Here is a 16,798-nt window from a genome sequence, read left to right as displayed (position 1 = left end):
CTTCATGCTATTTTTCTCACCAAAATCAATGCCAAAAAATCGTGTGAAATGTTGAAAATCACTTCCATGTTGCATAATCATCAGCAATATCTGAAAATTCTTGAATATGTTTCGGCTGGCACAACATAGATTTCTGATTGGTTAGTTTCAGGTCAATTTCCTGCATGGAAATACATAGCGGACATCATTTCGCATCAAGTGCTTATGTGCGAACAAGAACATTCGCCTTCAAAAAAACTAAGTTGAATTTTACTTGCATTGAATAACAAGCAGCCAGTCGCCTGAGATAGCTTCGCTGTTAGCAATGCACATTTCAATTAAAGAACAGAAGATATCATTAGAAAATAAACAATATGTATAGTATGTATAGCAATCGGACTTGCTGGTTTCAACAAGAATTCAAAAATATCACTTTTTATCAAAAATGACATAAATATTCATCAAAATTACAGAATTGAGAATATCATCACAAAATGAACAAATTTGAGAAAGGTCTACATGTAGTAACTATATATGTAGTATCAAAGCAATCAGGCTTGCGGTTTTTAACAAGAAGTCAAAAATATCACTTTTTACCAAAAATGACAAAAATATTCACCAAAATTACAGAATTGAGGATATCATCACAAAATGAACAAATTTGAGAAAGGTCTACATGTAGTAACTATATATGTAATATCAAAACAATTGGACTTTTGGTTTTTAACAAGAAGTGGAAAATATCACATTTTACCAAAAATGACAAAAATATTCACCAAAATTAGAGAATTGTTGATATCATCACAAAATGAGCAAATCTGAAAAAGGTCCACATGTAGTACCTATATATCTAATATCAAAGCAAGTGGACTTTTGGATTTAAACAAGAAGTCGAAAATATCACTTTTTTCCCAAAAATGACAAAAATATTCACCAAAATTAGAGAATTTAAGATATCATCACGAATTGAATAAATCTGAGAAAGGTCCACATGTAGTATCTATATATGTAATATCAAAGCAATTGGACTAAACAAGCAGCCTATCGGCTGAGATAGCTCCGCTGTTAGAAATGCACATTTCAATTAAAGAACTGAAGACATCATCAGAAAATGAACAATATGTATAGTATCAAAGCAATCGGACTTACAGTTTTTAACAAGAAGTTGAAAATATCACTTTTTACCAAAAATTACAAGAATATTCACCAAAATTAGAGAATTGAAGATATCATCATGAAATAAACAAATCTAAGAGAGGTCTACCCCAGGTACATACACACCAAGTATCAAAGCATTCAGGCTTGAAGTTTTCAAGAAGAAGTCGAAAAAGTAAAACATTGACACGGACGACGACAGACGCCGGACGACGGATGCCGACGGACAATCACTCATATGATAAGCTCCGCTCGACAAAGTTGACAGCGAAGCTAACAAATGAATGACATACGTACGTTATTATAATCATGACAGAGCAACAATCAATGTTTGTAACACCTTGAAAACAAAAATATTCGTCTATCATATAGAATGACCAAAAAACACTAAAGTGAGCAATGTGTTTATTTGAAACTTGCACTATACCTGTCACTACCAAAGTCACTGAGACGATCAAGATTGTATATCACATAAAGGTCACCAAGACAATCAAGGTTGTATATCACATAAAAGTCACCAAGACAATAAAGGTCACCTATCACATAAAGGTCACCAAGACAATAAAGGTCACCTATCACATAAAGGTCAACAAGACAATCAAGGTTGTATATCACATAAAGGTCACCAAGACAATCAAGGTTGTATATCACATAAAGGTCACCAAGGCAATCAAGGTTGTATATGACATTAAGGTCACCAAGACAATCAAGGTTGTATATCACATTTAGGTAACCAAGACAATCAAGGTTGTATATCACATAAAGGTCACCAAGACAATGAAGGTTGTATATCACATTTAGGTAACCAAGACAATCAAGGTTGTATATCACATTTAGGTAACCAAGACAATCAAGGTTGTATATCACATTTAGGTAACCAAGACAATCAAGGTTGTATATCACGTAAAGGTAACCAAGACAATCAAGGTTGTATATCACATAAAAGTCACCAAGACAATCAAGGTTGTATATCACATAAAGGTCACCAAAAGAATAAAGGTCGTATATCACATAAAGGTCACCAAGACAATCAAGGTTGTATATCACATAAAGCACACCAAAAGAATAAAGGTCGCATATCACATAAAGGTCACCAAGACAATCAAGGTTGTATATCACATAAAGGTCACCAAGACAATAAAGGTTGTATATCACATAAAGGTCACCAAGACAATCAAGGTTGTATATCACATAAAGGTCACCAAGACAATCATGGTTGTATATCACATAAAGGTCACCAAGACAATAAAGGTTGTATATCACATAAAGGTCACCAAGACAATCAAGGTTGTATATCACATAAAGGTCACCCAGAAAATCAAGGTTGTATATCACAAAGGTCACTAAGACAATCAAGGTTGTATATCACATTTAGGTAACCAAGACAATCAAGGTTGTATATCACGTAAAGGTAACCAAGACAATCAAGGTTGTATATCACATAAAGGTCACCACGACAATCAAGGTTGTATATCACATAAAGGTCACCAAGACAATAAAGGTCGAATATCACATAAATGTCACCAATACAATCAAGGTTATATATCACATTTAGGTAACCAAGACAATCAAGGTTGTATATCACATAAAGGTCACCAAGACAATAAAGGTTGTATATCACATAAAGGTCACTAAGACAATCAAGGTTGTATATCACATAAAAGTCACCAAGACAATCAAGGTTGTATATCACATAAAAGTCACCAAGACAATCAAGGTTGTATATCACATAAAGGTCACCAAGACAATCAAGGTTGTATATCACATAAAGGTCACCAAGACAATCAAGGTTGTATATCACATAAAGGTCACCAAGACAATCAAGGTTGTATATCACATAAAGGTCACCAAGACAATCAAAGTTGTATATCACAAAGGTCACTAAGACAATCAAGGTTGTATATCACATAAAGGTCACCAAGACAATCAAGGTTGTATATCACATAAAGGTCACCAAGACAATCAAGGTTGTATATCACATAAAAGTCACCAAGACAATCAAGGTTGTATATCACACAAAGGTTACCAAGACAATCAAGGTTGTATATCACATAAAGCTCACCAAAAGAATAAAGGCCGCATATCACATAAAGGTCACCAAGACAATCAAGGTTGTATATCACATAAAAGTCAGCAAGACAATCAAGGTTGTATATCACATAAAAGTCACCAAGACAATAAAGGTCATCTATCACATAAAGGTCACCAAGACAATCAAGGTTGTATATCACATAAAGGTAACCAAGACAATCAAAGTTGTATATCACATAAAGGTCACCAAGACAATCAAGGTTGTATATCACATAAAGGTCACCAAGACAATCAAGGTTGTATATCACATAAAGGTCACCAAGACAATCAAGGTTGTATATCACATAAAGGTCACCAGACAATCAAGGTTGTATATCACATAAAGGTCACAAAGACAATAAAGGTCGAATATCACATAAAAGTCACCAAGACAATCAAGGTTATATATCACATAAAGGTCACCAAGACAATCAAGGTTGTATATCACATAAAGGTCACCAAGACAATCAAGGTTGTATATCACATAAAGGTCACCAAGACAATCAAGGTTGTATATCACATAAAGGTCACCAAGACAATCAAGGTTGTATATCACATAAAGGTCACCAAGACAATCAAGGTTGTATATCACATAAAAGTCACCAAGACAATCAAGGTTGTATATCACACAAAGGTCACCAAGACAATCAAGGTTGTATATCACATAAAGCTCACCAAAAGAATAAAGGCCGCATATCACATAAACGTCACCAAGACAATCAAGGTTGTATATCACATAAAAGTCACCAAGACAATCAAGGTTGTATATCACATAAAGGTCACCACGACAATCAAGGTTGTATATCACATAAAGGTCACCAAGACAATAAAGGTCGAATATCACATAAATGTCACCAATACAATCAAGGTTATATATCACATTTAGGTAACCAAGACAATCAAGGTTGTATATCACATAAAGGTCACCAAGACAATAAAGGTTGTATATCACATAAAGGTCACCAAGACAATCAAGGTTGTATATCACATAAAGGTCACCAAGACAATCAAGGTTGTATATCACATAAAGGTCACAAAGACAATAAAGGTTGTATATCACATAAAGGTCACCAAGACAGTCAAGGTTGTATATCACATAAAGGTCACCAAGACAATCAAAGTTACATATCACATAAAGGTCACCAAGACAATCAAGGTTGTATATGTCATGAAGGTTACTGAGACAATCAAGGTTGTATATCACATAAAGGTCACCAAGACAATGAACATATAAATTACTAGAACATGATGACCACTAGAAACTCAGGGTGGTAGAACAACTGTGCATATTATTTTATTCATTCACCTACATGTAAATTTGAGCTACATGTTGCTGTAATTTTAATTTTTATGTGGGATTTTTATTTTATTATTTCTTCTCAAATTTCATCATTTTGCTCCATACTTTCTAATGGTCAACCCCTAAATCCGTCACAGAAAAAATCTACATTTTTTTTTTAATCAATGATAGTAATCAATTAAATTGGAATGGGCAAGATGGAGGATGAAGCATTTTATCATGTACATCACATGTAGTTTTTTCTAATCAAGCTATCTGAATATCAAAACTCAATTGATAAAGTAAGAAAATCTTATTCATGTTTCATAAAAAATTCAAATTGTGATATTTCTCCAACAAATAGACACTATGATACAGAAATTTCTAAAAAAAAAAAAGTGAATATTTTAAAACAAATTTCATATAAAAACAAGTCATCTGTTTTATGTGAGTGGTTTGGTTTCATTTATCATAGTTCTAGAATTAATTTGGCAAAATTTTCAGTCTTTTTATTATTTAAACCAGTTCTAGAAATACATCAAAGAAAATACAGCAGTTGACTTGTATTCTCTAGTGTCTTTTGTCAGAAGTACAAAGTTAGTTTTTAGTAATTTAAATACACAATCTACAACATGCATGATACTACAGGTAAGTTTAACCTTTTCTCCAACAGTTCCCTCTTTTCATAACAATATACACAATATACATGTAGTCGGGTTTATAGTCTTTCCTTCAGAAGATTGGGAGTAAAAAATGAAAATTGACTCAAATTCTGTCTGTTGGCTTCAAAATTAGGGTTCATATCCATAAATATGCAGAAAAATGTGGGCGAGAAAGTCCAGTTGTCTTGCATGTCATTAGTAACCTCTGACAAGTATATTTATTGACTTGCTCATTATGTATCAATAGTCAAAATAAATTCAAATAAAAGTACAAATAAGGTACACTACAAATTACACACGTACTACACTGTACACAAGTACCAAAATCTAAACACATTAGTTTATGATGCAGACAGATACATGTATGTGCCACAATTAAAACAGCAGACACATTAAATTCTATCAAGTGGCAAATAATAAACACTAAACTGAGTTTCACACTTCATAGAATACTGTACATTTTAACAAGTAGGGCATATATGGTATTAAAGTGCTGTGGTTCATGGCCATTTTACTTAAGTTGTAAATCTGTATCTGTAAATGACGAGGTCAATATAGCAGATGATATAGCCTTCCAAAGTCAAAGACATTCAACCTTATCGGCTAGCAAAGTGAAAGACGTACATTGTTGTTGGACTCAACTTATATCTATAATATACAAAGAATAATGTTTATGTTGATTTCATGTATATTTCAAAAAATAATAAATACATGATAATATATACATAATACATAACAATATATACATATTTCATGTACATTTCTAAAAATAATATATACAAAGCTGTTACAGTAATATTTGCCAAACTACGTTTACAAAGATTCCTTATGTCGGATAATCACCTAGATATACAAATATTCCTTACATGAATAATGTCTGCATTTTTTCTTATTCATACTAAGTGTTATAATAGCTAAATGTCAAGCAATGGAAATATCAAGGTATATCACCATAAAATGCTAAACTGTCAAAATAGGTTTATAGGTTGATGTTATACATGTACTTAAATTTTAGATTATTCCCTCAAAATCAGCTCTATTATCAACTGGTGAAAAATGGAAACCTCTCAGTTAAGAGAGTTGCAATTAATTTTTCAGCGATGCTGCAGGCAATTTGCATCCATATTCTGACATTCCCAATCATTGTATGGACCTAGGAAGGAAATTTGCATTTAAAACTAAGGTGATGGAAATCACTTAACACTGAGAGAGTTATTTATCAGTCGAAAAATGTTACACTATGGTGATAAAAGACAGAAATAATTCAACATTCAAGTCATTTCACAATGCAAGTATGTACACATAACCGCATCTTTAGTCATACATTTCTAATAGCAAACAAATTGTAAATATTCTCATATGATAAAGCTCCAGGATCTTAGTCCCCGTTCGAACGTAGTCCAAAAATGGAGACTTATGTTTTGACTTATGTTTTTGCGTCCATGCCTCCGTGCTTCAAACTACACACATACATCATACATGACATTATACATATGCACATCAATTTGTTTCACAATCTGATTCAAGATGGCCGAATGGCAGCTATTTTGGACTGAAAAATCATCAAAATTAAGCATTTCTCGGCTGTTTACAGATGGATTTTGTCAAACTTTGTATATACATTAGACATTATTTTGTTTTTTAGATGAGATTCAAAATGGCCGACTGGTGGCCATTTTGTTTTAATGAATGTGGTTCTAGTGCCATATATCTGACTTGCTTTGACTGATTATGTTCAAATTTTATATATTCATTATACATATATGTTATATATATATATACATGTATTCAAAATGGTTGATTTTGTTTTAATTAATGCTGTTCCAGAGCAATATCTCTCAATGTGGACAAGTACCTGATTGACGATCAGATACAAATGTCAATAATTTAAATGTTAAACAATCATTATAATCATATTCCATATATATAAACAAAACTATGTATCTTAAATTCGATAACTAACAGGGACTGTGCCGTGCATGGCTTGTTATTATTATTATTTTACTCAAACAAAATTGAATCATTTTTCTGCAATATATACAACTGTTCATGGCAGGAAATTAAAATGTCTCACTCTGCATGTAGCAATGGAAAAATCTACTGTCCCACTGTGCATGAAACCGCCCTGGGTGTAGTGACAGCAAAATCTACTGTCCCACTGTGCATGAAACCGCCCTGGGTGTAGTGACAGCAAAATCTACTGTCCCACTGTGCATGAAACCGCCCTGGGTGTAGTGAGAGCAAAATCTACTGTCCCACTGTGCATGAAACCACCCTGGGTGTAGTGACAGCAAAATCTACTGTCCCACTGTGCATGAAACCACCCTGGGTGAAGTGACAGCAAACTCTACTGTCCCACTGTGCATGAAACCACCCTGGGTGTAGTGACAGCAAAATCTACTGTCCCACTGTGCATGAAACCACCCTGGGTGAAGTGACAGCAAAATCTACTGTCCCACTGTGTATGAAACCACCCTGGGTGAAGTGACAGCAAAATCTACTGTCCCACTGTGCATGAAACCACCCTGGGTGTAGTGACAGCAAAATCTACTGTCCCACTGTGTATGAAACCACCCTGGGTGTAGTGACAGCAAACTCTACTGTCCCACTGTGCATGAAACCACCCTGGGTGAAAGAAGTGACAGCAAACTCTACTGTCCCACTGTGCATGAAACCACCCTGGGTGTAGTGACAGCAAACTCTATTGTCCCACTGTGCATGAAACCACCCTGGGTGTAGTGACAGCAAACTCTATTGTCCCACTGTGCATGAAACCACCCTGGGTGTAGTGACAGCAAACTCTACTGTCCCACTGTGCATGAAACCACCCTGGGTGAATTGACAGCAAACTCTACTGTCCCACTGTGCATGAAACCACCCTGGGTGTAGTGACAGCAAACTCTATTGTCCCACTGTGCATGAAACCACCCTGGGTGTAGTGACAGCAAAATCTACTGTCCCACTGTGCATGAAACCACCCTGGGTGTAGTGACAGCAAACTCTACTGTCCCACTGTGCATGAAACCACCCTGGGTGTAGTGACAGCAAACTCTATTGTCCCACTGTGCATGAAACCACCCTGGGTGTAGTGACAGCAAACTCTATTGTCCCACTGTGCATGAAACCACCCTGGGTGTAGTGACAGCAAACTCTACTGTCCCACTGTGTATGAAACCACCCTGGGTGTAGTGACAGCAAACTCTATTGTCCCACTGTGCATGAAACCACCCTGGGTGTAGTGACAGCAAAATCTACTGTCCCACTGTGCATGAAACCACCCTGGGTGTAGTGTGACAGCAAAATCTACTGTCCCACTGTGCATGAAACCACCCTGGGTGTAGTGACAGCAAAATCTACTGTCCCACTGTGCATGAAACCACCCTGGGTGAATTGACAGCAAACTCTATTGTCCCACTGTGCATGAAACCACCCTGGGTGAAGTGACACTGACAGCAAACTCTATTGTCCCACTGTGCATGAAACCACCCTGGGTGAAGTGACAGCAAACTCTATTGTCCCACTGTGCATGAAACCACCCTGGGTGTAGTGACAGCAAACTCTATTGTCCCACTGTGCATGAAACCACCCTGGGTGAAGTGACAGCAAAATCTACTGTCCCACTGTGCATGAAACCACCCTGGGTGTAGTGACAGCAAAATCTACTGTCCCACTGTGCATGAAACCACCCTGGGTGTAGTGACAGCAAAATCTACTGTCCCACTGTGCATGAAACCACCCTGGGTGAATTGACAGCAAACTCTATTGTCCCACTGTGCATGAAACCACCCTGGGTGTAGTGACAGCAAACTCTATTGTCCCACTGTGCATGAAACCACCCTGGGTGTAGTGACAGCAAACTCTATTGTCCCACTGTGCATGAAATCACCCTGGGTGTAGTGACAGCAAACTCTACTGTCCCACTGTGCATGAAACCACCCTGGGTGTAGTGACAGCAAAATCTATTGTCCCACTGTGCATGAAACCACCCTGGGTGTAATGACAGCAAACTCTATTGTCCCACTGTGCATGAAACCACCCTGGGTGTAGAGACAGCAAACTCTATTGTCCCACTGTGCATGAAACCACCCTGGGTGTAGTGACAGCAAACTCTACTGTCCCACTGTGCATGAAACCACCCTGGGTGTAGTGACAGCAAAATCTACTGTCCCACTGTGCATGAAACCACCCTGGGTGTAGTGACAGCAAAATCTACTGTCCCACTGTGCATGAAACCATCCTGGGTGTAGTGACACTGACAGCAAACTCTATTGTCCCACTGTGCATGAAACCACCCTGGGTGAAGTGACAGCAAACTCTACTGTCCCACTGTGCATGAAACCACCCTGGGTGTAGTGACAGCAAACTCTATTGTCCCACTGTGCATGAAACCACCCTGGGTGAAGTGACAGCAAAATCTACTGTCCCACTGTGCATGAAACCACCCTGGGTGAAGTGAGAGCAAAATCTACTGTCCCACTGTGCATGAAACCACCCTGGGTGAAGTGACAGCAAAATCTACTGTCCCACTGTGCACTCTGCCAGTATTACATATCAGCATTATTAATACATACTTTTGTTATTGAAAATCTCTTTGACATTAGTAGTTAGACAAGTATATATAATTACAAAGCATTGAGTTTTTGTGGACATTTTATTTGAACGCAGGTACAAAATGTAAGTTCATTTAAGCATTGAACAATTCAATATGGCCTTAACATTTGACCTCTCTTCTGTTCATTTCCTCTGAACCCAACAACACCTGAATCACTTGCTTCACTACCTTTCAAGTTTACTTGAAATTATAAAACTGATATAAATAGGTCTTTAATTTTATTTCTGTAAAATGTGTAGGCACATTGATTGGATTGAGACACCACTCCTATGACAGATAGATGTGTGGTTGTGTCTATCATGGTGACCTGAGCTAACCTTTGGAAATTTTATTGTGGTATGTGTAGAGTGTATCCTGTGTCACACACATTGAGGCTGCAGAAGTCGATGCCCTATTATGATTACTTTAACAGACATCATGGTATCTCAACTGTCTAATCTATTATCACTGGAATGCACTAAATTTCAACATTATATATTGTAAAGAATTAAATAACCTATTGGGCTCACTCTTCTTTCAGACTACCGGTACCTTGATTGAGGCATGGAGATAAAAAAACTCCATAATTGTTGGTATCACAGCATCGGACAATACAACATTTGGTGAATATACCCCAACCAATACTAGTGTTAACGTGATTCTTATTTCAAATTGTAAATCTTAGTGATGAACTCATGGACAATATATTTCAATGTTTTTTTTTTATTCCCGCTCATTCACACTTTATTGTTCCTTCACATCAATATCCCAAAGAGGATTTGATTGCAATAAAGATATTGTTATCATCATTATGGAAAATGAGAAATATATAACAAGTCGGATATTAGTAAAGTAGTATTTAATTGTATTTGTACATGAAGCACACAGTAATCTCTACCAAACTTTCTGGTGTCAAATGCGTGACACAGCATACAATGATTGATAGCATGTCTGTTAGGTGGTTGTAATGAAAATCATCACTTCAGGTAAAAAGTGAGTTTAGTTTAAGTATTTATTGTTCACAGAAACATACAATTTCACTGTAGTGACAAAATCTTGTACTACTCTAATTCATGGTCAATCAACTGATGGAGCCTGCATCAACCCATTCATGTTGAGATCAACTGATGGAGCCTGCATCAACCCATTCATGTTGAAATCAACTGATGGAGCCTGCATCAACCCATTCATGTTGAAATCAACTGATGGAGCCTGCATCAACCTATTTATGTTGAGATCAACTGATGGAGCCTGCATCAACCCATTCATGTTGAAATCAAATGATGGAGCATGCATCAACCCATTCATGTTGAAATCAAATGATGGAGCATGCATCAACCCATTCATGTTGAAATCAAATGATGGAGCATGCATCAACCCATTCATGTTGAGATCAACTGATGGAGCCTGCATCAACCCATTCACGTTGAAATCAACTGATGGAGCCTGCATCAACCCATTCATGTTGAAATCAACTGATGGAGCCTGCATCAACCCTTTCATGTTGAGATCAACTGATGGAGCATGCATCAACCCATTCATGTTGAAATCAACTGATGGAGCCTGCATCAACCCATTCATGTTGAAATCAACTGATGGAGCATGCATCAACCCATTCATGTTGAAATCAACTGATGGAGCCTGCATCAATCCATTCATGTTGAAATCAACTGATGGAGCATGCATCAACCCATTCATGTTGAGATCAACTGATGGAGCCTGCATCAACCCATTCATGTTGAGATCAACTGATGGAGCCTGCATCAACCCTTTCATGTTGAGATCAACTGATGGAGCCTGCATCAACCCTTTCATGTTGAGATCAACTGATGGAGCCGCATCAACCCATTCATGTTGAAAACAACTGATGGAGCCTGCATCAACCTATTTATGTTGAGATCAACTGATGGAGCCTGCATCAACCCATTAATGTTGAGATCAACTGATGGAGCCTGCATCAACCCATTTATGCCCATTAGTTTGTCTACTTCCATTTTCAGAATAAAAAAATGTCACTATTAGTTTCACTTTGGAAGCAAGAAATCTTATTGTGAATGCAGTTGATGTGCCTGATACATAGTAGGATATATCTTCGCAATAATTCATTTGAAAACATGCACTTACATTACTGCCATTCATTGAATGACAGGAGTGTCACAACAAAATGCTTTTTTTTTTCCATTAGTTTGACTATTTCCGACCACCTAATAATTTTCAGTATTCCAACAATTTAGCTGTTCAGAGATTATAATTATTAAAGTAGTCCAACTTTTACCTGTAAGTAGTCTTCAGAATTGTCAACATAAGTCAATATATCCAAGTTTATGAAGTAACACACAGTAGACATATCAATTTGTTTATAGTATTGTATCAGTGTTGCAGCTATTACCATACATGGCTACCCTGAGCTGCCTATACAGGTTGATAACAGCTTGTAAGGCTCTCTCCAGAGTCAAGGCTCTAAGGACATCGCTTTACAGAAGAATCAATTAACAACTCAATTATGTAAATTAACCATTAATCAGAAAAAACAATCACTTCACAATTATAATATTCAAGTTACTTATTTCTGATTTTATATTTTGTAAAACCACTATTGTAACTAAGAATACTACATTTACGTTTCTTTGAAACTGAAGTTTGTATGCAGTCCTCATATTCCAACAACAAAAAAACAAAAACCCATCCGTCCATCCATGTGTTAATGCATGCTCCATCCAACTATACAAAAAAAACTTTAGCAGCCATGCATTTGACAGTTTTACAATAAACCACAAAATAAAATACTTGTAACAACCCTAATAGGTAAGTATGTATTTTGAAATAAATGTTTAAATGTCTACATGTATCCCCATTATTCTCAAACTATTTTATTAAAACACCAATTACAATGTACATTACAAAAACAAATTGAATCGAAACCAACTTCTATATTTGAGATTACATGACAGGACTGTGTAACAATCTCGACATTGCATCTCTTCTATAATAAATGTATAAATGCTTAAACTACAACATTTATTGTTCAATACTCTATATGCACTAGGACATCACCTTTAGATAGCAGAATACCTGCTGGCAACATCAATCATGCTTGCACCGAAACACAACAAGGAAATAAAATGGTGTGCTACATTTTATGTGCTTGGAATAACAATAGACGAGAAACAGTGAAAATAAACATATTAATCTACAATATCACAGTAATAATAGTCATAGTAACAGACACATACACTTCATTCTGTGAAATATTTTATTAGATATTACTTTGATTATGTAGTACGGTAAGAGGAAACGTATTCCGGAAACAATCTAATTTTGAGAGCTTTTTATAGCCAGTAATTAGTGACATAGTATACTTGTTAATTTGAATATGAAAGTAAAGCTGTACAAAACATGTTGGATTTATGGCAGTCTGTGAGTGTGATATATTGTTAACAATTTAGCCTGAGGTGTGGCATCACAGTAGTGTCTGTGGATTATACAAATTGGATAGATTCCAACTTTCAAGATTACATTTCTCACCTTTTTTTTCATTACTGAAGCTGAAATGGATGTAACAAAAAAAAGTGTAATAATACATGTGTGGGTATATTAAAGTAAAAGCTAGTCCTAATTATAGATACGTTGTCAAACACGCACAGTAAGTAAACACTTCAATAATAAAATACCATATGTCTCCAATTGTACAACTTAGAATGCTCTGAATGTGAAGTATGCAAATGATAAAATAGTTTAATACCTGCCCTCAATTATTGTGTTTTAGAAAGACAATATGATAATGTCAATTTAAAAAATCAGTGAAACCATATTGAGCATATAACAAATTGCAGTAGATATTGGTGAATTGAATCAAACATGACTCAACTAATCCAATTTGATGATTCAAAAGTATATATTATACAAATTCCAAATCAGAAATATGAGAATGGTGGCAATGATGGAGTGTTATCGATTTCATGTGAACACGTTTCATGTACACATACGCAGTACACATCAGGTTATTCTCTTTTTTTTTTATGACCAATGAGATGATTCAAAGTAAACATCTGAATGGATTTCCCAAAGAGACACACCACTCAGAAAACATTACTTTCTCAGTTAGACAATCTTTAGGAAGTATAATAGGAGTTGTACACAACCTTTTTTTTATATCCCTGGTGAATGTGGTTATATACATGTAGCTGAGAATTTAAACACCATATTCTTAGAAAAATGTCAAATAAAATTTTGTAAAAAAAAAAGTGTTGTCTCCCTTCTCTAGTATGAGTTTGTGAATTGTTATTTGAATCATAATTGGCACCACATTTTATCATTTTCACAATTTTAAAGATAAAAATGCCTTTTAGCACAAAAACCATCCTTCTCTGGCTGGGCTATATAGCATGATTTTAACACAAATAAATTTTTTAAAAAAATGTGAGGCCTCACTATGTCAATAAATGTATAGAAAAAAACGACATACTATTATTATATTTCATTAAAAGAACATGTTACTTTTAGTATTTTCTGATTTTAGCTGATAAACAGCAGTTTTTTTTTATCTACCATTTGGGATAATGAAGCCTCACTTAACCTTTTGCGTTAATGCATACCCACACGACATTTACTCTTACATCAAGATAAAGCTAATAAAATACACAAATTATCTATATGTTGCTTTGAGAATAAATAATACACATTATAATATTTATTTTGTTTAGGAAATACAGAATTATATATACATCTGTTGTATGTCTAATTATACAGTATTGACTCAAAGTACTCAGTACATTATTAGCAGAGGCAATTTCTACATAATGATGTATGATTCCCAAGATGGTGGATGTAATTCAAGCAAAGCACACAACAATTCCTTTATTTTTCAACACCATCTCAGTTTTGAGTTCATATATCATGCAGTTAATAAATTATTAAGATTAACAAGAGAACACTGCAAAGTACTGCAATCATATTTTATTTCTAAAATTAGTGATTTTGTTATCTTTGCTTTCCAATGCTGATTAATTTGGAATAAAATTAAGAAAATGTGACATTGCTTGAAGGATTTATTCATATGATAAACATATTTACAGGTATTTATGCCTTCTGCAAGAATAAAATAACACTACATTGAGTAAAGTATTTCATATTGGCAGTATATGGCACGCAATGTATTGACAGTAGCGGATGGAAGACAACAATATCAGCAAAGAATTTAGAAATTCCTAACTGAGTATCCGATGCCACTGTTGTGAGAGATGATTAAATTAACTTAGAACTAGAATATCAAACGTTTTATTCTCGGTTTCTTCTTTGTTCACAAAGTGCATTAAGCACACATTGATAATGATACGTTTTGTATTGATTTGTTAGTCTTACAAGACATCTTACTGTGTTTTGAATAAAATAGGTGCATTGCTATGGCAAAGGTAAAGGTCTGATTATATGTGGTTAACTGAAACATGACTTACTACTATCAAGGCAATACTAACACTAACCCGTTCATCATTGTTCTCTATAAAATGAACCCTCATAAAAACTCAAGTATACCTAAAAGCAAATGATTGTGTTGGTAATTATTTACGAGCATCACATTTCTAAAAAAAAAACAGAAAATCATATGGTAACAAATAAAAAGTACATTTGAATTCCAGAATTAATTATCATTGAAGTTGATTAAAAAGAGCTATAGTCACTGAATTAGAATCTGATAGGCAGTTAATAGGTTTATTTTACTGCTATTTTCTTGGATGACTGAACGAAGCCCACTATTTTCGTTGAAGAGATGAACCAATGAAATATTTTTTCCTACGTTTTACATTAAACTCATCAAATTTCAGTGAAAATAAATGTCATATAAAACAGCCAAAATATCTTTTCAGAAAAAAATAAGCTAAAATATAGTATTTTAGAGTAACCCATTCCCTGCTGACAGTATTTTTTCACATTCATTTTGACTATCCAGAAGGTCATGTGTTAACAACAAAAAAGTGTTAACACATTACAGATCAAATAACAGAATTGAAAACAAATTTAAACAATAAATTTGCATAATGGAAAATCAATATTTTCAATTAAAACAGTAATATCATGGCTGCAAAGAACAATTATCAACGACTCTATTCTTGGGAGCGCGACACCTCAAGCTCTGCAAGTCGTGATGATAAAATACATTGAAAATTACAATTCAAAAGGCATTCATTTCAAAACGCTTCCATTCATATATATATGGTAGAGATAACTGGAATAAAATGACTGCTTTGTGTAACATATGAATAATGATATCCAATTTCCATATTCCATATCAAGTTCTTTTGTAGAACTTTGACTTTTTAAAACTGAAATACAGATAACCAGCTTGATCCTTTTTATAGAAAAATTAATTATTCATGCATAAATTTGTTAATAATGGCACCATAAGCTCTATGAGACAACATTTCTAGGTCAAGTTGCTCATCTACTGAATATATTAAACACGAGCCGTATCATAATTTGACAAAAGACATCATCCATCATTCTAGCACAAATGAGATGCAATTAATTTGTGTTCAGTTTTTTCACCCTGTATCAATGTCACCTATAGAATCAGAACAAAATTTACAGACGACATTGATAGTTAGTAAAAAAAATCAATAATTTGTAAATGAAAGTGTTAGCTAACCTTGTTACAGTCCCTCTATGCATACATAAGTTAATCTCTAACTGCCCAAGACTTTCCAACATCTAGAATTAATATTATTTTCTACATTTTCTGTTTTTGATGCATACTTTGTTGTCAGTGTTATTCTTATACTTTAATTTGAGAAACATTACTGGTGACAGGAGTCCTAAACTGTAATTCTGACCATCACTAAGGATTTATATGGCTGATTAGATTTTCTATAAAACATTGACTGTAAGGACAAAACACAATGTCAGATTCTATCCACTCACAGTGATATATCCTAACAAATAAAATGTTATAACGGATGAGTTGATTTCAACAACTTAGTACCTGTGACTCGCAATCAAGGACAATTCACGTGTGTGAAATAAAAATAGCTTGCTGATTGCACACATGAACTGCTGAAACCTTGGTTA

The 16,798-nt window shown here is 34.9% G+C and overlaps 1 protein-coding gene across 2 annotated transcripts in view; it reads right to left on the bottom strand.

The window, feature by feature from the left end:
- LOC144343547 (uncharacterized) overlaps window positions 1-16,798 on the bottom strand; it is a 91,181-nt gene that overhangs the window by 73,187 nt on the left and 1,196 nt on the right. The window lies entirely within an intron of this gene.

The sequence above is a fragment of the Saccoglossus kowalevskii genome, chromosome 1 (assembly GCF_978046115.1).
Source record: "Saccoglossus kowalevskii chromosome 1, keSacKowa6.1, whole genome shotgun sequence".
Classification (NCBI taxonomy): domain Eukaryota; kingdom Metazoa; phylum Hemichordata; class Enteropneusta; family Harrimaniidae; genus Saccoglossus; species Saccoglossus kowalevskii.
Note: the sequence above shows the minus strand (reverse complement) of the source record. Positions and strands in the feature narration are given on the sequence as shown.